The sequence below is a fragment of the Schistocerca cancellata genome, chromosome 6 (assembly GCF_023864275.1).
Source record: "Schistocerca cancellata isolate TAMUIC-IGC-003103 chromosome 6, iqSchCanc2.1, whole genome shotgun sequence".
Taxonomy (NCBI): Eukaryota; Metazoa; Arthropoda; class Insecta; order Orthoptera; family Acrididae; genus Schistocerca; species Schistocerca cancellata.
In genome coordinates, this window is record NC_064631.1 from 185,971,288 (window position 1) to 185,995,985 (window position 24,698).

Sequence of the window (24,698 nt, forward strand, 5' to 3'; positions counted from 1 at the left end):
CACCATTACTCTACCACGCAAACTTAGGGGTTACACACGTCTAGTGTGAGACGTTCCCTGGGGGGGTCTACTGGGGGCCGAACCGCACAATAACGCTGGATTTGGTTTGGGGCGGGTGAGGGGTGAAGTGGACTGCGGTAATCGTTGTGGGGTTGTGGACCACTGCGGCTGCGGCGGGGACGGAGCCTCTCTGTCATTTCTAGGTGCCCGGTTAACACACAGTACATACATACAATACACTTGATTCGTTGATGTGGGGTACTGTGGGGATATTACATTTCCAGTCATGCCCTAGTATGTGAAACAAAGGCAACCATTTCCATATAAGCTTTCCCTTAGTAAAGTGGTAAAGACATGTACAGATAAATAAATTTCCTTACAAATAAACTGTTCATGGAGAATACCATTTCAATGAACTTGACAATAATGGCGCATATGTACACAAGATATGGGCAATGGCCTTGCCACAGCGGATACACCAGTTCCCGTGAGATCACCGAAGTTAAGCGCTGTCGGGCGCGGTCGGTACTTGGCTGGGTGACCATCCAGGCCGCCATGCGCTGTTGCAATTTTATGGGGTGCACTCAGCCTCGTGATGCCAACTGAGGAGCTACTCGACCGAATAGTAGCGGCTTCGGTCAAGCTACCATCATAACGACCGGGTGAGCGGTGTGATGACCCTATGCCCCTCGCATCCACATCCTCCTCTGAGGATGACACGGCGGTCAGATGGTCCCGGTAGGCCACTCGTGGCCTGAAGACGGAGTGCTATATACACGACACATGCACAAATAAATAAGGATCAAAACTAGTAAATAGTAGCCGGCCAGAGTTGCCGAGCGGTTCTAGGTGCTACAGTCTGGAGCCGCGCAGACCGAGCGCCGCCACACGGCAGGTCTAGAGACACGTCCTAGCACTCGTCCCAGTTGTACAGCCGACTTAGCCAGAGATGGATCACTGACAACTACGCTCTCATTTGCCGAGACGATAGTTAGCATAGCCTTCAGCTACGTCATTTGCTACGACCTAGCAAGGAGCCATAGCATTTGATATTGAGATTATAACATGTACCGTCAAGAGCGATGTACACCAGTTGTGGATTAAAGTTAAGTATTATATCAACTACGTACTTTATTTGCTACTTTTAATTCCCTTAACTGTTCCATACCTCACGCCAGTCAGCGTGTAATTAAACGCGTGCATTTCGGCCTCCTCTAGCAACACAGTTTTGGCTCTTCTGCCAACACTTCAATTTTTATGGTGATTTTTGAATTCAGCAGATGGAAATACATGTAAATTTACTATTTTTAAGCCCGAAACATTTTCATTGTTGCCCAGTGTAATTATTTCTTGTCTTTTATGCAGTCGTCGGACATGGTGCACGATATTTAGTCAATCAAGTGGCTGAATTATTTTTATTGACAAAAATATTGATTTAAAAAAGTGTGTGTGTGTCAGATAAGATCTTCTCAAACTGTTTTCTAGATCGAATCCAACCGTTGGCAGACACCGTAATTGGATAATATCAAGGAGGATTTCGTCACGGGAGATCTACTATCGATGAAATCTTCGTCCTACGCCAGATTGTAGTAGAAATGTGGCAGTTTGGCCAAGTACTACACATGCTGTTTATCGACTTCAGAAAAGCATATGACTGCATTCATTAGGAAAGTATGCAGAGGTGTCAGGAAGAGTTTGGTTTTGCAAAGAAACTAGTAAGCCTCACAAAGGTCTGGCTGATGGATACTAGAGCGAAGGTAAAATTTGGAAATAAGGTGACTGATGCATTCAAAATAAAAACTTGGCTACGGCAGGGCGATGAAATATCGTCTGTTTTCAATCTCGCATTAGAGAAAGTAATGCGAGAGATGTCATCTAATTAACTAACATGAGTCCCGACCCGGGATGTGTACAGTAAGTACCTCAGATATACCGATGATATAGTGCTGCTATCCTGGTCGCAAGAAAAATTAGGGGAAATGGCTGACATTCTACAAAGAACAACGAGGATAATTGGACTTCAAGTCAATCGTGACAAGAGGGAATACATGGTTCTACACCATAGACATAATGAAGCTAAAGAACCACTTCCACCCTCAGAGACAACTGAAGGTTCTTATCGTCGGGTCAGGGATTTCAAATATCTTGGCGCAATATTCAGAGATGAACCACCCATTAGAATGGAAATACAGGCAAGACTACAGGCAGGTAACCACTGTTGCCACAGCCTTAATGCTCTCCTGAAAACCAGAAGTTTGTCAACACTCCTCCAGCCAGTAGTACTATATATGGATGTGCCACCTGGAGTACAACCAAACAAGATCTGAACAGACTGATGATATTTGAAAGGAAAGTCTTTCGGAAGATTTCTGGACAAGTTTACGGCAACGGGAGTGAAAAATGGATGATTCGTTACAGTACAGAGTTGTATTATATTTACAAAGAGCCGAACATTGTGGCTACAATGAAGACACAAGGACTTCATTGGGAAGGGCATGTTGCTCGAATGTAGGTCAACCGATGGACGAAAACTGCACTCAACACCAAGCCAATCGGCAGAAGGCCCGCAGAAAGACCTAGAACTCGATGGAGTGACTGCGTTTCCAAAGACCTTCAGAGACTGGGGTTGCTGGAAGGATGGCAGAAAGGAGCCAAAGACAGACTGAAGTGGAGGCAATCTCTCAATGCTGCGCGTCGTTCATTGGGCCTGATCGCGTAAAGTAAAGTAAGTAAGTGTGTGTCAGAGTTATGGTGGGGCCAGTGTGATGAGTGGCGTTTATGATGGTCTTCAAAAACATATTAAAAACATTCAGCCGGATGCGCAGTATGTACATTGCGCAAGTCATAATTTGAATTTAGTGATAAATGTTGTCATTTGTGCGCAGCTCGTGGTCGTGCGGTAGCGTTCTCGCCTCCCACGCCCGGGTTCCCGGGTTCGATTCCCGGCGGGGTCAGGGATTTTCTCTGCCTCGTGATGACTGGGTGTTGTGTGATGTCCTTAGGTTAGTTAGGTTTAAGTAGTTCTAAGTTCTATGGGACTGATGACCATAGATGTTAAGTCCCATAGTGCTCAGAGCCATTTTTTTGTTGTTGTCATTAGCAGTTGTGTGGAAGTACATATTTTTTTCGCAACAATGCAAGACATACAGTTATCTTCGTGAATATTATTAAGCATTTGGATCTGCCGTCGAAATTCACTGGCGAATCAGAAATACTCTGAAAAATTAAATCCGATTAGATGGTTTAGTAGAGTTGACACGATATCGACAATAAAACTTAGTTTTCTTAGTATAATCGAGGCATTATCTGAAACAGTACTAAAGGGTTCCAGTATAGATCAGCTTAGCGAAGCAGAAAGCATTAAAACAAAAAAGTAAAATTTTTAGCTCATTTTCCTTTGTGAATTCATGCGCCAAATATTGAATGACATCAATTATTCATACAAAATTTTACAAAAATCTGATCTTGATTTGGCCGGTCGGGGTGCCCGAGCGGTTCTGGGCGCTACAGTCTGCCACCGCGTGACCGCTACGGTTGCAGGTTCGAATCCTGCATGGGTGTGTGTGATGACCTTCTACATCTACATCTACATTTATACTCCGCAAGCCACCCAACGGTGTGTGGCGGAGGGCACTTTACGTGCCACTGTCATTACCTCCCTTTCCTGTTCCAGTCGCGTATGGTTCGCGGGAAGAACGACTGTCTGAAAGCCTCTGTGCGCGCTCTAATCTCTCTAATTTTACATTCGTGATCTCCTCGGGAGGTATAAGTAGGGGGAAGCAATATATTCGATACCTCATCCAGAAACGCACCCTCTCGAAACCTGGCGAGCAAGCTACACCGCGAAGCAGAGCGCCTCTCTTGCAGAGTCCGCCACTTGAGTTTCTTAAACATCTCCGTAACGCTATCACGGTTACCAAATAACCCTGTGACGAAACGCGCCGCTCTTCTTTGAATCTTCTCTATATCCTCCGTCAACCCGATCTGGTACGGATCCCACACTGATGAGCAATACTCAAGTATAGGTCGAACGAGTGTTTTGTAAGCCACCTCCTTTGTTGATGGACTACATTTTCTAAGGACTCTCCCAATGAATCTCAACCTGGTACCCGCCTTACCAACAATTAATTTTATATGATCATTCCACTTCAAGTCGTTCCGCACGCATACTCCCAGATATTTTACAGAAGTAACTGCTACCAGTGTTTGTTCCGCTATCATATAATCATACAATAAAGGATCCCTCTTTCTATGTATTCGCAATACATTACATTTATCTATGTTAAGGGTCAGTTGCCACTCCCTGCACCAAGTGCCTATCCGCTGCAGATCTTCCTGCATTTCGCTACAATTTTCTAATGCTGCAACTTCTCTGTATACTACAGCATCATCCGCGAAAAGCCGCATGGAACTTCCGACACTATCTACTAGGTCATTTACATATATTGTGAAAAGCAATGGTCCCATAACACTCCCCTGTGGCACACCAGAGGTTACTTTAACATCTGTAGACGTCTCTCCGTTGATAACAACATGCTGCGTTCTGTTTGCTAAAAACTCTTCAATCCAGCCACACAGCTGGTCTGATATTCCGTAGGCTCTTACTTTGTTTATCAGGCGACAGTGCGGAACTGTATCGAACGCCTTCCGGAAGTCAAGAAAAATAGCATCTACCTGGGAGCCTGTATCTAATATTTTCTGGGTCTCATGAACAAATAAAGCGAGTTGGGTCTCACACGATCGCTGTTTCCGGAATCCATGTTGATTCCTACATAGTAGATTCTGAGTTTCCAAAAACGACATGATACTCGAGCAAAAGACATGTTCTAAAATTCTACAACAGATCGACGTCAGAGAGATAGGTCTATAGTTTTGCGCATCTGCTCGACGACCCTTCTTGAAGACTGGGACTACCTGTGCTCTTTTCCAATCATTTGGAACCTTCCGTTCCTCTAGAGACTTGCGGTACACGGCTGTTAGAAGGGGGGCAAGTTCTTTCGCGTACTCTGTGTAGAATCGAATTGGTATCCCGTCAGGTCCAGTGGACTTTCCTCTGTTGAGTGATTCCAGTTGCTTTTCTATTCCTTGGACACTTATTTCGATGTCAGCCATTTTTTCGTTTGTGCGAGGATTTAGAGAAGGAACTGCAGTGCGGTCTTCCTCTGTGAAACAGCTTTGGAAAAAGGTGTTTAGTATTTCAGATTTACGCTTGTCATCCTCTGTTTCAATGCCATCATCATCCCGGAGTGTCTGGATATGCTGTTTCGAGCCACTTACTGATTTAACGTAAGACCAGAACTTCCTAGGATTTTCTGTCAAGTCGGTACATAGAATTTTACTTTCGAATTCACCGAACGCTTCACGCATAGCCCTCCTTACGCTAACTTTGACATTGTTTAGCTTCTGTTTGTCTGAGAGGTTGTGGCTGCGTTTAAACTTGCAGTGAAGCTCTCTTTGCTTTCGCAGTAGTTTCCTAACTTTGTTGTTGTACCACGGTGGGTTTTTCCCGTCCCTCACAGTTTTACTCGGCACGTACCTGTCTAAAACGCATTTTACGATTGCCTTGAACTTTTTCCATAAACACTCGACATTGTCAGTGTCGGAACAGAAATTTTCATTTTGATCTGTTAGGTAGTCTGAAATCTGCCTTCTATTACTCTTGCTAAACAGATAAACCTTCCGCCCTTTTTTTATATTCCTATTAGCTTCCAAATTCAGGGATGCTGCAACGGCCTTATGATCACTGATTCCCTGTTCTGCACTTACAGAGTCGAAAAGTTCGGGTCTGTTTGTTATCAGTAGGTCCAAGATGTTATCTCCACGAGTCGGTTCTCTGTTTAATTGCTCGAGGTAATTTTCGGATAGTGCACTCAGTATAATGTCACTCGATGCTCTGTCCCTACCACCCGTCCTAAACATCTGAGTGTCCCAGTCGATATCTGGTAAATTGAAATCTCCACCTAAGACTATAACATGCTGAGAAAATTTATGTGAAATGTATTCCAAATTTTCTCTCAGTTGTTCTGCCACTAATGCTGCTGAGTCGGGGGGTCGGTAAAAGGAGCCAATTATTAACCTAGCTCGGTTGTTGAGTGTAACCTCCACCCATAATAATTCACAAGAACTATCCACTTCTACTTCACTACAGGATAAACTACTACTAACAGCGACGAACACTCCGCCACCGGTTGCATGCAATCTATCCTTTCTAAACACCGTCTGTACCTTTGTAAAAATTTCGGCAGAATTTATCTCTGGCTTCAGCCAGCTTTCTGTACCTATAACGATTTCAGCTTCAGTGCTTTCTATCAGCGCTTGAAGTTCCGGTACTTTACCAACGCAGCTTCGACAGTTTACAACTACAATACCGATTGCTGCTTGGTCCCTGCATGTTCTGACTTTGCCCCGCACCCGTTGAGGCTGTTGCCCTTTCTGTACTTGCCCGAGGCCATCTAACCTAAAAAACCGCCCAGCCCACGCCACACAACCCCTGCTACCCGTGTAGCCGCTTGTTGCGTGTAGTGGACTCCTGACCTATCCAGCGGAACCCGAAACCCCACCACCCTATGGCGCAAGTCGAGGAATCTGCAGCCCACAAGGTCGCAGAACCGTCTCAGCCTCTGATTCAGACCCTCCACTCGGCTCTGTACCAAACGTCCGCAGTCAGTCCTGTCGACGATGCTGCAGATGGTGAGCTCTGCTTTCATCCCGCTAGCGAGACTGGCAGTCTTCACCAAATCAGATAGCCGCCGGAAGCCAGAGAGGATTTCCTCCGATCCATAGCGACACACATCATTGGTGCCGACATGAGCGACCACCTGCAGATGGGTGCACCCTGTACCCTTCATGGCATCCGGAAGGACCCTTTCCACATCTGGAATGACTCCCCCCGGTATGCACACGGAGTGCACTTTGGTCTTCTTCCCCTCCCTTGCTGCCATATCCCTAAGGGGCCCCATTACACGCCTTAAGTTAGTTAGGTTTAAGTAGTTCTAAGTTCTAGGGGACTGATGACCTCTTAAGTCCCATAGTGCTCAGAGCCATTTGAACCATTTGATCTTGATTTGGAATGGGCGAGTAGAGCTTCAGAAAATGTTAAAACAAAACAGATATTTTATGGAAATGATTTCGAATCATTCAAGTCCAAAGCCACTGAAACTACAAAAAGAGAGGACATAGAAAATTAAAAGACATTTTAATGAACTAGATTCTGACCATCGATTTCGAAATAGGGCAGAAATATTTAAAATTAATATTTTCAGAAATGTATGCGACACAATAATAACCCAGGTAAATACCCGTTTTACAGATATGAGTGAAGTCCGTCAAATATTTAATTTCGTAACAGCATTCATTCAATATTTGGCGCATGAATTCCCAAAGGAATATGAAATAGAATTTAAGTTTTTTTTTGTTTTTTAAATGCTTCCTGCTTTGCTAAGCTGATCTATACTGGAACACTTCAGTAACTTTATTACGAAAATGTGATGAATACCAAAGTAAATATTTTGATATAATGTGCCCTACTTTTCCATTTCAGTTTACTAATACTTATCACCTTGTTCAACCTAAATTGACCGCATGGACTGTTTACCAGTTATGTAAGGAAATTATAACTAAATATGCAAAGCTAGGAAACGACATTACAGAAGTGTTTACCGAAATTTTAGTATTTTATATAATACCTGTCACTTCTGCAACAGCCGAAAGATCATTCAGCAACTTGAAAATAATCAAAATGGAATAGTATGCGTCACTCTCGATTCCGACATTTGGCACTCACAGTAAAACAAAACAAGGCCGCATCAAGTATAGAGTTAACTGTACTTATTGTTGATACAGATGAAGGATATTGTGAAAACTGTGCAAAACTAATTACCTTAAAAGTAGTTCACCTTGTGTTATAACATACGCTCACGAACAATGGAATAGTTCATGCAGACATACGCTACGGGATTTGAAACTCAATGTTCATTAAAAAAAAAGAGACGTAATTAGTTGCACGAAAAAGATTTCTTCCTCAGAAGGGTGAAATATTTTCAAACTTTAATTAGTACTATGCGTCGGTAATCCGTCTTCTTGATACCTGCTTCTGACGTTTCCCTTAATCTGCTTCCTTGCCGTCCTCTGGAGTTTATGGCCAACTGCCAGTAGCCACTGAATCTCAGCTATGCTGAAATAATAAATTACAATCGGCTGACTTGTTAAAATACAATGAATTGCGAGTGTATGCTGGTGTGACACTGCGATTATTGCTTACAGCGGGTGGCTGTCTGTCGCTGTTGACTTAAGACAAGAGTCAGTAATATGAAGTTATTTCGGAACAGAGTCTAAAACGGCACCACAGTACTGTAAAAAGAAGTATTTAAATGGAATCTCTTATACAGGGTGCGTCAAAAAAATTTTACACACTTTGAACTGTCGTAGACAATTTATTTCCCATTCTACAAGGTTAAATATCTGAGAGGAAGTTACGTTTCTTCAACAGGTGGCAGTAGTGGCAAGGAAGTAACTGCAACATGGTGGACGTGCGTTTGAGCTTTGAAGTGCGGAAGCAGATAATTAAGTGGTACTGGAAGTTTGAGAATGTAGCTGCGGTTCGAAGACAGTGGAGAAGTGAGTATGGTACAGAACCACCTTCAAGGTTAACAATTACTCGTCTACGAGACAAATTAGAAATTCGTGGAAGAGTTTGTGATGTGCATAAAAGTCGATCAGGGGGACCTCGTACAGCTACAAGTGATGATTCCACAACTGCGGTCTTGGAATTGTTTCAGCGTTCGCCTCAAAAGTCTTCAAGGCAAGCGGCACTTGAGAGTAACGTAAGTTCTAGTAGTGTACTACGCATTCTGAAGAAAGGCAAGCTTCGTGTGTACATTCCAAGGCTGGTGCAACAGCTAAGTGACGATGATCCAGATCGAAGGTTAGAATTTTGTGAATGGGTTCAGGAGATGGTGAGACGTGAACCGGGATTTATGGGTATCATAATTTGGTCGGATGAAGCCCAATTCAAACTCAATGGAACTGCCAATAGACACAATTGTGTGTACTGGGCTGAAGATAATCCTCACGTTACAGTTGAAAAGGCTGTGAATATGCCTGGTATAATGTGTGGTGTGGTTTGTCTGCAAGGGGACTCATTGAGCCTTTCCGCTTTGAAGGTACTGTTACTGGAGAAACGTACGTAACAATGCTTGCTGACTCTATATTCCCTGCCATTCGTGCATTATATTGTAATGATAAGTTTTATTTCCAACAAGATCATATCACAGGGACGTACGAGCATACCTGGATCACAATGTGCCAGGCCATTGGATAGGATGCAGGGGACCAATCGAGTTTCCTGCACGCTCTCCAGACCTCACGCCGCTGGATTTCTTCTTATGGGGCACAGTAAAAGATGAGGTGTACAAACGTAAACCACGTAACCTGGACACACATTGGAATGAGATTCAGGCAGTGTGCGCAGAAATCTCATTCGACACTTTGCGATGTACAGGATCAGTGGTGACTCGTACTCAGAAATGTATTGATGCTGAAGGCCACCAGTTTGAACATTAATCACATTTTCAAAGTACATTTATTTTTCCAATTGGACTTTTAGCTTCCCATTTCCAGAAATTTAACATTGTAGAACGGGAAAAAATTTCCTATGACGCTTCAGAGTGTGTATACGTTTTTTTGACGCATCCTGTATTTAGAAACACTGTGCAGATCAGAATTACACAGAACCAGCTGACCCGGGATGATGAACACGATAGCACGCCCGTGATCTGGCCTCAAACTTGTTATCTCATGGAGTAATGCTGAGGTGCTTCAGTCTGTCATTTCGGCGTCTAGCGTGTGTAAGGAAGCTGCATTTAATACTCATAGGGCGCAGCGATGGCTTGCGCAATCAGTGTCACCAAACGAAGTCCGTCGGTTTATCGGCACTTCCCAGATACCACTTCTCTGCCACTGGATTTGCACTGTGTTCCCAACTGCGCTTTCATACACACATTTTCCAATTCAAACTTCAAATCAGAAGTTGGCATTGAATGTACTCCCATCAGACTTTTCCTGGCTACGCTTAAAAACTATTGAAAGACTAGAGTTTTTCACACTCCTTTCATGCGAGTGTCGGAAATTTAATAGTGGCCACTATTTATTTACAGCTCGTACAAAATACATACATGTTTCAAAGTTTTACTGACCAGCATTGCGTATAACCCGTTGCCAGCGATGTGGAAGACGTAGGATGCTCTTGGCAGTGCCAGTTATGTTGACAGTTAGAACGGCGCGGTCTATTGCCCGACGAATTTGTAGCAGTTCTGAAGCGAATGCCGTGAAGTGTTTCCTTCAGTTTACAAATCGAGTTGAACTCACGAGGGCTTAATTCAGGGGAATGCAGTAGGTGCTATAGCACTTAGCAGCTCCATCACTCAAACAAATCAGTAACAGTTTGCACTGTACATGTTTGAGCATTGTCCTGCAAAATGATGGTCAGGTCCTGCAGAAAGTGTCATCACTTCTGTCTCAATGCTGTTTACGAACACAACCTACGACCAGCTTAACATACATATGCTGGTGACAACTTTAAAGGTCAGTAAAACTTTGAAACAAGTATCTATTTTGTAGCGGCGGTAAATAAATAGTTGCCATTATTAAAATTCCAACCCTCGTATTTTTTCCCGTATTGATATCATTAACATTTTTGAACTGCCAATGTCATACCCTGTTGGTCTTTAATTTCCTACACCTAAAAACACACTGATACTTGAAAAAGGACAGGGGCAACGTATCTCTGTTTTATTTTCTTAAAAACAGCCGTCTCTCTCTAGTTAACCAACATGGAGTCCTTTTCTCACCTAGATCGTTTACCTTGAGAGCATGGCTTGTTCGTTTGTAGGGGCCAAAGAGGGCCCTTTACTTATTTTCCCAAGTAGCAGTACCAACGTTTCAAGCCTTTAGTCTCCTGCATATTTGGTGACGCAAAGACATCCCCCGCTTAAATTTTAGCGAATCGCGAGCCATCCTGCTGAACAGTTAGTAGTTCAAGCGGCAGTTATGAACGATCTCACTGAATGCAATGGTGAGCTCCACTTTCCGCCCACACAAACTTAGTAGTATACTTTTGAACTAGGTAGAGAGGCAGGCTTCGGTAGAGGAGTAGTGTTCCTGCCATCGAAGAATAAGTAATAGTTCCTAGTGGACACAGATTTACACCAAGTCTCTATGCCTGTACTGAGTCAGAAATTCCGTAAAGCTGAAAGCATGAGCGCTTTCTTGTTCTTCTTTCTGTGAGGGTACCCTGGAAAGTAATACACCGAATTTTTTTCTTCAACAGTTCTTTATTGAATATAATGAAATTACATACAGGAAATAACGACGTTTTATCTACACACCCTATTTTTCCACGTAATCTCCATCCCTTTCTATGGACCTTCTACAGCACGAAACAAGGGCTCGTATGCCCAATCGATATCAATCCTTGTCATAGTGGCGGAGGCAGTGTTTCACTGAGTCAATCATCTCCTCATCGTCCTCAAAATGTCTTCTACGAATGGCATCCTTTAATGGCCCAAACATGTGGAAGTCAGAGGGGACTAGGTCAGGGCTGTCAGGTGTGACGGCCGTGGATGGTCTCCCACATATGGTGGAGCTCCGCCGAACCGCCTTCTGATGACCTCACCTTTGCACACGCGATTTTGAATATTCCTCCCAGTTTCTTTCAGTGCATTGAGATTTTCAAAAACGGTACGTTGCTTGCAACGTACATCACCTAAAGACGCCATTGTGCAAGTGTCCTGCAGCTACGGTATCTGTCGGAAGTGATGGAAACTTGGCGCACTCACTCAAGAGACTTCAAATAATACGTAGATAACGTTTCATATCCGTAGTGTTGTTTTCTGCTGAGGCAAGAAAATACAGTGCTTTACTTTCTGGGCAACCCTCTTATTACTATCCCAGCTTTTCATCCATTCGCGAGTCAAAGTTATTGAATGTTGAATTTTGTTGGATTCAGAATCCGAGCTTTCTCCGTCAGATGCAGACACTTGCCAACCACGTTAAGTAAATTCATCCGCTTTTCCTGCATTCATTTCGCCTTCAGCGAGTTCTATGTCTCAAGATCCCGGCGTCCTCGGCATCATCTTTCTTGAACTGCGTCATTAAGGAAGCAATATATATATATATATATATATATATATATATATATATATATATATATATATATATATATATATATATATATATATGTATGTATATATCCGTACAGCCGATAATTTCGTGAAAAAGGATGCGGGATTTCAGCTGAGCTCAGCCTGGAGCCCTGCAATGGCTGCTATTAAACCACGACGCGAAAATCAATATTCTACCGTAAGGTGTAACCAGTGGCTTCTGAAAATCAATCCTTCCAAGACCCAGGCAATCATCGTAGGTCGTACCACTCGCTCCTTCCAGCTCCTGGATTTCTCCCTTACCATCTGCACCCATCCTGTCCGCCTCTCCCCCACCCTCACCTACCTTGGCCTCACCATTGACCGTCACCTCACCTGGATCCCTCATCTCCACTCCATCCAATCCAAAGCCCACAACATCCTCTGACTCCTCAAACTCCTCTCTGGCTGGACATGGGGGTTGCACCCCTCTACCATCCTCCACACCTACAAATCCTTAATCCGTACCATTCTCTGTTATACCAGTCCCACCTAGATTTCTGCCCCCCCCCCCAAATTATATAAGTCCCTCTTGATCCTTGAGTGTCATGCACACCACCTCGCCTTCCGTATACGCCTCCCGCCCTCACGCGGATCCTCTATGACCTCATTCCTTTCCCCCATCTGCTCCTATTCCTCGAACATATCCGCATACTCTATACCTCCCGCCGCCTTGATGCCCCTTATCCCCTGGTGGCTCCTCTCCTCTCCTGTTCCTGCCCCCTTCCATGCCTTCTCTGTTGTGTCCCCTCTACCCTCCATCTCTACACCCTTCATCTCCTTTCCCAAGGTGGCTTCCATCAACTCGCCCTCCCAGATGATGCCGTCTCTCCCTCCATCTATTCCTCCTATCAACACTGATCCTCACCCCCCTACTTTCCTCTGTCCTTTCCCTGGGCTCCCTCTTCCCCCTCCCCTTCCATCCTGTTTTCTCCCCACCCAACCTCTCCCTACCTCCCTTCTCCCACCCCCGAGTCCTTTTGTATTCTCCTCCTCTGCCTTCCCCACGCCCTGTTGCGTCTGCCCAGCACCCTCCAGCCCTCTTATGGGTCCTCATCCTCCATCGGCTCCTTTCACCCCTCCCCCACTTCGCTTGTCCTCTCCTTCCACCCTTTTTTATTTTCCCATCATCTGTCCAGTTTCCCCCCACTTGCTCTCGGCTGTGGTATGTCACATTTGCCTACTTTTTCGTGCAGTGTTCCAGTGAATGTTCAGTGTTGTTCGTCTTTCTAGTGTTGTGAACAGAAACTACGCTGACGCCAGGTGTGAATTTTATGTCTTTTGCGAACAGAAACCATACGGTCGCCGTGTTTTTTTTGTCTGTCTATTATTTTACCTATCTGCTTCGTATGTATTTTATTAGCATCATCATCCCTTTGTTCTATGTTTTAAGTTCCACGATTTTTTTTCGCCATGTTACTATTTAAGTCTCCGAATTTACCGCCTGTTTTAATTATTTATTCTCTTCATCTTTTTAAAATAAAGTCTGTAGGCTGACGAGCGGCATACTTCGTTGCTGCCAGCCCGCCCACTTCGGGGGGGAATCGAAATTCAATAAAGAAAAAAAAATCAATATTCTTCGATAACAAACCCGTCATAACATTAGTGTAGTACGGCCGTTGGTGAGTAACGTCTAGCCGCACTGTTGGCAAACGCAGCGTGCAGTACACGCTCAGGAGAGCCGCTCTGCGATTTTCGGCAGAGGGAATTTGAATATGGCACCATCTATCTGCAAATTTTTGCGCATGTGCTATTTCCGCATTCTTCGATCGCGTGTTCTAGAAACGGGGCGTCGACGTGCGGATACCGCTATGACACCCTTAATTCAGCGCGAACTATTGCTTAGTTGCACGATCGACGGTGTGGAACTACATGCACGATCGACTTTCGTAGGTAATGGGCTCTTCTGTTGATATACGTACTACAGTACATCTATGAAAAGTAGTTACAATCCAACACTCCTCACATACAGTATTTCATTGCAGAATATGAATACCATAAAATATTGATATTATAGTCGGAGTGATTTTGAATAATTATAGTGCATCAAAGACATATTCTGTTAACCGCCGATTCTCGGTACTGCCAATGATTTTTCCTTGGTAGGAGGACTGGACTGAGGTACACTCAGCCTCTTATGGCCAAATGGGGAGCTATTTCAGCAAGTAATAGCGGTTCCAAACTCAAGAAACCCTACAACGGCCGGGAGAGCGGCGTGTTCACCATATGCCCCTCCATACCTCATCCTATCACACCATTGTCAGAGGATGACATGACGGTTGGTTGGGACCTACTGGACTGTCTACGGCCAAAACGCGTAACTTGATATCACGTTTTACATATTTCGTGGGAAACAAATAACAATCAATCGATCGTTGCAAACAGCAAGATAAGTTTCAAATGCTGTATTACTACAATTCATAATGAAAGTTCGTTGTTTAGCTGCCTCGTAGTCTGTCACCAATATGGTCCATAAGATGGCTTTACTCCCGGCGTTTCCAAGTGTCATAACTGGGCAATCTTGCAGTTACACAATGTGATCAACACTATCCGTACACCCCCCAAAACATACGTTTTTCATGTTAGGTGAATTTTGCTGTCACTTACTGCCTGGTACTCGATATCAGCGACCTCAGTACTCATTAGACATCGAGAAAGAGCAGAATGCGGCGCTCCGCGGAACTCACCGACTTCGAACGTATTCATGTGATTGGGTGTCACTTGTGTCATATGTTTGTACGCGAGATTTCCACACTTCTTAACATCCCTAGGTCCAATGTTTCCGATGCGATAGTGAAGTGGAAACGTGAAGGGACACTTACACCACAAAAGCGTACAGGCCGACCTCGTTTGTTGACTGACAGAGACCGCCGATAGTTGAAGAGGGTCGTAATCTGTAATAGGCAGACGTCTATTCAGACCATCAAGCAAGAATTACAAACTGCATCAGGATCCACTGCAAGTAGTATGACAGTTAGGCGGGAGGCGAGAAAACTGGGATTTCATAGTCGAGGGGCTGCTCATAAGCCACACAGCACGCCAGTAAATGCCAAACGACTCCCCGCTTGGTGCAAGGAGCGTAAAGATTGGACGATTGAACAGTGGAAAAAAGTTGTGTGGAGCGACGAATCACGGTACACAATGAGCGATCCGATGGCAGGATATGCGTATGGGCAATGCCCAGTGAACGTCATCTGCCAGAGTGCGTAGTACAAACAGTAAAATTCTGAGGCGGTGGTATTATGGTGCGATCGTGTTTTTCATGGGGGGGCTTGCACCCCTTGCTGTTTTGCGTGGCACTATGACAGCACAAGCCTACATTGATGTTTTAAGCACCTTCTTGCTTTCCACTGTTGAAGAGCAAGTCGGGGATGGTGACTGCGTCTTTCAACATGATCGGGCACCTGTTCATAATGCACGGCCTGTGGTGGAGTGGCTACACGACAATGACATCCCTGTAATGGACTGGCCTGCACAGAGTCCTGATCTGAATCCTGTAGAACACCATTGGAATGTTTTGGACCACCGACTTCGTGCCAGGCCTCACCGACCAGCATCGATACCTCTCCTCAGTGCAGCACTCCGTGAAGAATGGGCTGCCATTCCCCAAGAAACGTTCCAGCACCCGATTGAATGCGAGAGTGGAAGCTGTCATCAGTGCTAAGGGTGGGCCAACACCACATTGAATTCCAGCATTACCGATGGAGGGCGCCACGAACTTGTAAGCCATTTTCAGCCAGATGACCGGATACTTCTGATCACATAGTGTACATACTGCTCGACACATAGTCACTGTACGACGGCTGTTAACTCTCACCCACGTAATTGTAAGAGACCTGCCGGTGGTCCAAATGGTTGGCTATCGGACTATAGGGAAACAGACTTCCTTCGGCCACGATCATATAGAAACCTAAACTTCACCCTAACTGTGTATGATATGACTGATATGATGTACTACAAAATTAACCATAAAAGCGTATAAGATTCCTCTGGGATAAAGGATGGGGGGAGGATATTAGTGTTTAACGTCCCGTCGACAACGAGGTCATTAGAGACGGAGCGCAAGCTCGGGTGATCGAAGGATGGGGAAGGAAATCGGCCGTGCCCTTTCAAAGGAACCATCCCGGCATTTGCCTGAAGCGATTTAGGGAAATCACGGAAAACCTAAAGCAGGATGGCCGGAGACGGGATTGAACCGTCGTCCTCCCGAATGCGAGTCCAGTGTGCTAACCATTGCACCACCTCGCTCGGTGGGATAAAGGATGATGTCATTTAAAGTAGTTTATTCAACTTACAAACAATATAAAACATGCCTAACTGTTTCACGCTCATTCCTTCCACGATACAAACTCTAGGAGTCATTAACTCCAAAACAGAGCCACCTACGATTCAGCACTCCTATTCCAGCGTAATATTTCCGTCATTGCGCCAGTAAACACTTTATAATTTAACTTCGAGTATTTCTCGCTCACGACTCTTTCGTTAGATGCTCACTCGACCCAAACTGCCCCACTGCTGGCTGCAAGCGCTCGCTCAGTGTTCCCAACAGTATATAACATTTTCCAACCAGATTGAGATTGAAAAATACTAAGAAATGCCTTAAAAATATATTCTAATTCTTTATACAGAAGCATAGAAATGACAATGAAACTCCACTCACTCGAGATGTGGACTACATAATTAACATCTTTTTTATAGATCTACCTAAAACTGGATAAGAATGTCATCTTTATCATTATCGTCATCGTCCTTATAGGAAAAAGAAGCTGCAGTACAAGTTAATGGTCTCGATTTATTTGCTTCAGTTGTCCCAATTGTTCTGAGAACTGACTCAGGAAATATGTAATTATGGCAGCACCGATTCTTTCTGCGAAGACCTACACGAAACCCTAATATGGGGTTTACCATATCTGCACGCATTCGATTTCTTATCTTCGTTTCGACGAGATTCAACTGGCTGGATATTCTTTCTACCTCGCCGTTGGTCCAAGGAAGTACGAGTCCAGATAATGCAAATTCTGCAAGTTCTTTAAAAGGATTTTCACCGCTGGCGTCATGGTAACTGAAAACTTCACACCAGAAATCGACAGAGTTTTTGACGTTCTCCCATTGGACGACGGTCATTTTTTGCCACTGCAATACAGTTATCCTAATTATATCACTATCCAAGTGAGAGCTTTCTAACAGGGGAATTAAGGGTTGTTTTACCTCTACAATCGCCTTTGAAACGGCAAGAAGAGATAATTTCCTCAATCTTCGCTGCAATTGTTTGACAAGGGAAGAAACAAATCTTACAAATCTTTCTTCTTCACATTCGGTTATTTTGTTTCTAATTTCTGAATTTTTTTTTTCAAATAAGTATCCAAGATACGGCTTTGGATCTAGGTGATTTTCGAAATAATTAACAAGATATTTTCTCTGAAATAAGTAGGTGGGAATGACAACTTGCTTAACAAGGGATTGAATAAGAATTACCAGGTCATCTAATAACTTGCATGGGTCCACACCATTTGTCTCTAATTCCTTATTGATTCTCTGAAGACTAGGAAGGATAGGTTTCAAAAATAGCAAATATACTAAATTAAGTTCGTCACTGAAATCGTATACAAGAGCCCAGCTGTGTAGCATTTTTCGCTTTGCCTAACAATTTAAAAATGAGTTTTTAACTCGAGCCATTGATCAATTATTCTACATACAGCAGGTTCAATAGATAACCACATCGTGTCACAAGGATGGGAAATTTTCAGTGGCTTCTCCCCATCATTTAGGACTGAGAAAATCTGGCGGTAAAAGAGTTGTCGTGAAGAAGATCGAGAAAACCAGTTGTATGTTTTCCTTAACAATACGTCCAAATTCTTTGGAAGATGCTTAACCTGTTGTAACTGCGACCGGAACGGTCGCTGGGTGGCCGAGAAAGTGCGGCGGGACCAAATGGAGAGCGGCCCGTGCACAAACAAACGAACGGAAAGGACGGACACGAAACAACGATGGACGATGGAGAGAGACCTTACGACGACAACACGCAAGATGCAACGGAGTGACAGGGGCAACCAAACGAATCCAAGACGTCCACTAGTAATGAAAACAAAGAACGGTAATCTCGCTGTCTGTAGTCAAGGCGATCAGACTGAAAATCATGGAAGGCAATAGACAAAAATGGGGCGACTGTAAAATGGAGATAAAAACCGTAAAAAAGTAGCGCACACAAAAAACCACACACTGGGACCATTAAAAGAACACAAGGCACAGTATGACCGGAGCATAAGAGTATCGACGGATGGTGTAGCACATAACAAACACTGACAGTGACACTAAGTACAAGTCCAGCACACAATTAAAATCACGCCTCTTGACGCACAGGAGAAACAGCACTGAACACAACACTGACGTGGCACACTGACGATGATCAAAACAGAGGATCTGCCAGGCGTAAGGAGATGAGGGAGACTGGAAGAAGGGGGGGGGGAGGGAGGGAGGGGAGGGAGGGGAGATGGGCGGGGGGCGCGCTGAAGAGGGCCAGGTAGGGAGGGATGTGGGAAGGAAAGAGGCAAGTATGGGGCGCAGGGTCTCAGGGGTGAGGGGGGCGGGAAGGAGGAAAATCCGCTCAGGTAGAAGGAGGGGAGAGGAAAAAGGGGGCCCTGGGGAGGGAGGGAACAAGGCCAGGAAGGAAGGGTAGATGTCACGGCGAAGTTCATCATCTGGGAGGGGGATGACTAGCTGAGCAAGAGGCAGGCGCTTAAGTACTCTATCGAGGGCGCCGCTATTGGCCGCTGGAACCACGTGTTCCACTGTGGCGCCCTTACATTAAAAGCGGGCCAGGAGGCGCGTGCCGCCACAGCTTACGTCCATGACGTCTGGCGGGGATTCAAATTCCGTGGCGCGTGATACCAGACAAGACACTCTGCAGTTGCTGCAGAGTTTGCCAACTGAATAGAATGACATACACACCTTCCAAGTACCAAATGCGAAATCTCCCTTTTAAGTATTTAATACACTCCGTTATTAATCCTGACCATCACACTACCATTATCTGTTCCTATCCCATGCAATTTCTTTAAATTTAAATTAACTTGTTTCAATGCTTCTTGAATAGCTGACACAATAGATTCAGCACTGAATTTTTTAAGTTCGACTAGTGTAAGAAATGTCGAAACATTCTTGTGAGATGCTTTACTATGATAAATTATAGCAAGCTAGAAGTTTTGTGATACTAATACCAGTTGATTCGTCACTTAAAATACTGTACATACCATCATCAACATCAATCCTCAGATCATTCGCAAAATAGGGCCACAGAACAGCCTTGATAATAGTACTACACTTTGTATGATGTAAATCTGGTTTGCAATAAGACTGTCTTTGAACCTGTTTTTACACATTTCTCCTAAGTGATCACACGACATTATAGCACAATGTATGGACACAAAGAGGGCGAGTGACCCTTTAGTTTCGTAATGTCCTACGGAAGCCTGAACTGGTTTAAAATTAATTTTAGCATATATATGGGAAGACGAGGAAGAAATCGAAGATTTATGTTTTCCTGTTGCTGCGTGATTTTATATATCCGCTAACGGAGTTCCTACATTACAGCGACACAATTTACAGAATGCCTTTGTATTATCTCCTACAGCTTCTGAGAACCATTGGACAAATTTCGGATTTTTTAACCATTCTTCCCTAGACTTTTCGGTGTATTGAGATTTAACTTTACCCATTTTAACAGAACTTTAATCAATCACTATGACGAGAAGAACAAACTTCCGACACGAATTCGACGATAACTGAATAATAACAAGCAGTTTGCTTTTCGTTCAGCTGCTCGGTCCTCGACAATGGGAACATATAATTTTACAAAATATTGAATGAGAGTTCGGTGCTTAAATACTTCTCGCACTCGTTATTTACGTTGCTGAGTACAAGTAGCAATTACTTAGGTTCGTTCGAAGAGCTGCCAGGAAGCTACTTGAAGAACCAGCAAGCAGGCGCTACTGCGCATGCGCGTCAACTTTGACGTCAAGAGCCCGTGCTTGCTGCCTGGGCTCTTCAAACACATTTTACTGATCGACTGTCAACGAGGGGCGAACAACTGAACTTCTACAGGTGATTTTATAAGAATAAATAAAAATATAAAATAAGAACAAATAAAGTGCTTACCTTTCAACTATCGAAGATCCACAAACAGTGAACTAATGCGATCGGCTATTGAAAGATAATCGAAAAACCGCTGCCACATACCCTCAGCCGGCCGGTGTGGCCGTGCGGTTAAAGACGCTTCAGTCTGGAACCGCGTGACCGCTACGGTCGCAGGTTCGAATCCTACCTCGGGCATGGATGTGTGTGATGTCCTTAGGTTAGTTAGGTTTAATTAGTTCTAAGTTCTAGGCGACTGATGACCTCAGAAGTTGAGTCGCGTAGTGCTCAAAGCCATTTGAACCACATACCCTCACTTCTGGCGCATGCGCGAAGCTAGCAGCTTGACAGCGCCAGAAAATTTTCCTCAGGTAGCATCTGACTACCTTATGCTACTTGCTAGTCGCTCTTCAAACTGGCGCCTCACTTCAAGTAGCCAGGTTTGGGAACAGACGCACTTCGAACGCGACTTCCGCTCTGCGCATGCGCGATAGCCAGAAAACTTTTCGAACGAACTTTTTCTTTCTTAACAGATTTTATAGTATAAGCAGGTGCAAGAAAGTAATTTCTTCTATAACCCATTGATCACATTGAATGAACTAGAATGCACAAAATAAACTATTCAAAGAATATAGTATCACAAAAACTAGAATTCCACCAGATAATGTTTTAAAAACACTAAATTTCCCACTAGGAAGCACATCTTAAATTTTCCAATGACATGGCATTTCAAAAAACTAGATCTAGTTGGAAAACAACTAAATTGGCAACATTGATCTCGCTACTAACTCGCATCGTTGGCTCCACACGACAATGTCCTATCCACCCGAAAAGGCGGGAGAGAACAGAAAGTTCATGTACACTAATGGCCATTAAAATTGCTATACCACGACGTTGACGTGCTATACACGCGAAATTTAACCGAGAGGAAGAAGATGCTGTGATATGCAAATGATTAGCTTTTCAAAGCATTCATACAAGATTGGCGCCGGTGGCGACACCAAAAACGTGCTGACATGAGGAAAGTTTCCAACCGATTTCTCATACACAAACAGCAGTTGACCGGCGTTGCCTGGTGAAACATTGTTGTGATGCCTCGTGTAAGGAGGCGAAATGCGTACCATCACGTTTCCGACTTTGATAAAGCTCGGATTGTAGCCTATCACGATTGCGGTTTATCGTATGGCGACATTGCTGCTCGCGTTGGTCGAGATCCAATGACTGTTAGCAGAATATGGAATCGGTGGGTTCAGAAGGGAAATACATAACACCGTGCTGGATCCCAATGACCTCGTATCATTAGCAGTCGAGATGAAAGGCATCTTATTTGCATAGTTGTAACGGATCGTGCAGCCACGTCTCGATCCCTGAGTCAGCTCATAGGGACGTTTGCAAGACAACAACCATCTGCACGAACGGTTCGACGACGTTTGCAGCAGCATGGACTATCAGCTCGGCGACCATGGCTGCGGTTACCCCTGACGCTGCATGACAGACAGGAGCGCCAGCGATGGTGTCCTCAACGACTAACCTGGGTGCACGAATAGTAAAACGTCATTTTTTGGGATGAATCCAGGTTATGTTTACAGCATCATGATGGTCGCATCCGTGTTTGGCGACATCGCGGTGAACGCACATTGGAAGCGTGTACTCGTCATCGCCATACTGGCGTATCACCCGGAGTGATGGTATGGGGTGTCATTGGTTATATGTCTCGGCCACCTCTTGTTCGCATTGACGGCACTCTGAACGTTACATTTCAGATGTGTTACGACCCGTGGCTCTACCCTTCATTCGATTCCTGCGAAACCCTACATTTCAGCAGGATAATGCACGACCGCATGTTGCAGGTCCTGTACGGGCCTTTCTGGATACAGAAAATGTTCGACTGCTGCCCTGGCCAGCACATTCTCCAGATCTCTCACCAACTGAAAACGTCTGGTCAATTGTGGCCGAGCAACTGGCTCGTCACAATACGGCAGTCACTACTCTTGATGAACTGTGGTATCGTGTTGAAGCTGCATGGGCAGCTGTACCTGTACACGCCATCCAAGCTCTGTTCGACTTAATGCCCAGGCGTATCAAGAGCGTTATTACGGCCATAGGTGGTTGTTCTGGGTACTGATTTCTCAGGATCTATGTACCCAAATTACGCGAAAATGTAATCACATGTCAGTTCTAGTATAATATATTTGTCCAATGAATACCCGTTTATCATCTGCGTTTTATCTTGGTATAGCAATTTTAATGTCCAGTACTGTAGCTACGGCCCGCCAGCTAGCGCTTGCCGTTAAATACCACGCTGACGAGCATATTGGTCAGGGTATCCTTAAGATGTGACTCCTCTCCTCCCCACGATCATAATTGGACAGTCCTTTACCACATTAAATATATTCGAAATTGCAAATAAGGACAACCTTCAGCTGCAGAATGGAATGACGAAACTTAAGGTTTGTGCCTTTTGGGCCGTGAACTCGGATTTCCCGCATATCGTAAGCGTCGTGTCAGCATTTGGCTATCCGCACATCGTTCATGGACGGACCCATACGTCCGTAAGTCCCAAGTCATGCAATAATTCAAGAGCACTCTTAATCGCATTTATTATTGTTATAATACCGGCAACCGATTTCAACCCGACGTAGGGGTCATCTTCTGGGCGTTTACACTCCTCCTGTCTAGTTAGTTTCCTGCCGTTATGTAGACAGGAGTGACACCACCAGCAGTCGACCAATGGTGTAAACGCCCAGAAGATGGCCCCTACGTCGGGTTGAAACCCGTTGGCGGTATTATAACAATAATAAATGCGATTAAGGCTGTTCTAGAATTATTGATTAATCATATTAATCGCTGCTTCTCTCGACAACCATGTTGTCCAAATCTCCCAGTCATGCGTCTACAACCTGTACCCATATATCTGATATGTATATTCCCTTCCTTGAAAATTACCCGGTGTCGGGTGATAAATACGATATTGCAATGTGTGTGTTATACTGAATTACGCTGCACAGTTCCTTTGGACAAGCATAAATGTACAAAGGAACTTTGCATCGTCATAGTAACACAGCCACTACAATGTCGTATTCATTTAACACGCCCCATTTGAAACGTGTCTCTTCAGCGTCACCATAGCGCAACTCTCTTTTTGGTTTAACCTCGGGTCTCAGCATGGTCACTCTCGTTACTTGCAACTGCTCCCCTCCTGGACGCTGCAATATTATTCATGACAGCAGTTCCTGTAAATTACATGAAAAGTACAACTCTCGAACGACTACGCCGACTTAAAATAAACGGAGTTCATCAGACGTATGAAAATTTGCTTACCATTTTGATATGAAACATGGCATCGTTTGCAAAATCTTTTTACAAAATAATAATTTTTGCAGATTGGACATTGAACTTTACGAACATGATCTCAGTAAAACATAATGCATACTGTTCTACCAATTTGTTTAATCGAACCAGTTTCCGGCTTATTAGCTCATCGCCAGGAAACAACTGAAGATGGGCAATTTTTTTTGTCAAAAATGCGATTCCATCAGTATTCTGTTCTCTGTTCTCGGTACTCTGTTGCATGTCCGTAGAGTTTTTCAAGGAGTCAAATCACGGAGAAAATATTTGTAACATTCATAGCCAGACGGTGGATGGTATTAGTGTTAAGCAGCGCTGCACTCAGGATTTCCGCCAGTTGAAACTATTAAGCCATTCCTCGTCATTCTAACGCATACATCTCACTTCTTCAATTTTAAAGCTACTGCTGAAGCATTGTTTCAATGCAGGCGTGAAAGATCTCAAAATGTAACACGAGCAAAGTGTCTCGTACACGTTCACCTCAAATAGCTATTAATATACTTAACAAGGAAGCAGATGAACAGAAAAATGTCAACATGTTCAAAAGAGGAATTACACATCTGGCATCGCCATAGCTGTAAGACATTAGTAATTTATCGTTGCACAGATGCCACAGAAGTAACTAGCGTTTAATATGTCGTGCTTCATCCGACAGACAAGCGATGATTATCAATTACTGAATAGAAAGACCTCATGATAATATTGCCATCTTTTCTTCAGCAGCACATGGAATTTTACGGGAGACTTTACAACATGGGATCCCAAAACTGGAGATCTGCAGGAAAAAAAAGTATTACTGAGTGGTTTTTTCGATGAAGTTATTTTTGTTATTCTTTTGTAAAATTGCAAAGGAAAAGAGAAAAGGTTTTTGTTCACTACAGTTCTACTAGTTAAAACATTACTACTGTATTTTTGTACTTGTCTTATAACACATAAAACGTAATGCCTCTACATTAACGGAACCGCGCGGCCGCTACTGTCGCAGGTTTGAATCCTGCCTCGGGCATGGATGTGTGTGATGTC

General features: G+C 44.1%; 1 pseudogene; it reads left to right on the plus strand.

The window, feature by feature from the left end:
* Window positions 1-451: 451 nt before the first annotated feature.
* Window positions 452-569, plus strand: LOC126089927 (5S ribosomal RNA; annotated as a pseudogene).
* The last annotated feature ends 24,129 nt before the right edge of the window (window positions 570-24,698 follow it).